The sequence below is a fragment of the Peromyscus californicus genome, unplaced genomic scaffold (assembly GCF_007827085.1).
Source record: "Peromyscus californicus insignis strain IS unplaced genomic scaffold, ASM782708v3 Scaffold_8__1_contigs__length_139910024, whole genome shotgun sequence".
NCBI classification, from domain to species: domain Eukaryota; kingdom Metazoa; phylum Chordata; class Mammalia; order Rodentia; family Cricetidae; genus Peromyscus; species Peromyscus californicus.
In genome coordinates this window covers 88,971,939-88,972,900 of record NW_026294606.1, presented here as the reverse complement: position 1 = coordinate 88,972,900, position 962 = coordinate 88,971,939, and positions in this window count along the sequence as shown.

Below are 962 nucleotides of genomic sequence, written 5' to 3'. Positions count from 1 at the left end.
AAAAAAAAAAAAAAAAAAAAAAAAAGCAAGGAAACCTAAGAGGTCCTGCATCAGTAATGGAGCGGACTGGTAACTTGAAGTCTTCCCACAGGAAGCCCGGAGCTTTCGAGGCTCACAGCTCCTGACAACACATAGCTCAGCCACAGATCTTTCCTCCCAGGGTCCAGAAAAGAAGGGCCATTCTCAATTTACCCCCTGAAGCCAGTGTCCCCTGATACCAGAACCTGACAAGAATGATGTAGGAAGGCAGGGTTATCCGCCCAAACCACCGGCCAAAAGGGACACAAGAGAGGACTGGGCAGGCCGACTCAGCTGGAAAAGCACTTGCTGCGCAAGCACGGGAATCAGATTCCAGATCCCCAGGAGCGCTCTGTGGTGGCGGAGACAGGAGGGTCTCCGGCTGCCCAGCCTAATCCAATCAGTCTCACAAAACAAGATGGAGAGCGATTGAGGAACACACCCGACCTTGACCTCTGCCATCTACGTGAACATACACACACATGTGCTCACATATGCATACACACACACACACACACACACACACACACACACACACACACGTCTTTAAAAAACTTGATTGTATAGGAGAAATGCTATTAGAAATTATAAAAGAACTTCACAACGTTGTGTCCATGTCCAGTTTTTACTAAGCTAAGAGCCAGGAGACAGAGCTGAACGGAGTAGAGCTGGATGAACGCCCTGGTGTACTGCTGCAAGGGTGGAGCCCAAGCCAGGCATGGTGGTGCAAAGCTTCAGGATTGATGTGAGTTCAAGGCCAGCCTGGGCTACGGAGGGTGCCCTTGGGTTTTGTTTTTGTTTTAATGCTGGCAGGTTGGCTCTGCTGGTAAAGGCATTTGTTGCCAAGCCTGATAGTCTAAGTTGGAACCAGGGAACCCAAATGGTGGAAGGAGAGAACCAACTCCCACGAGTTGCCTCTGACGTCCACACATGCCTCACGGCAC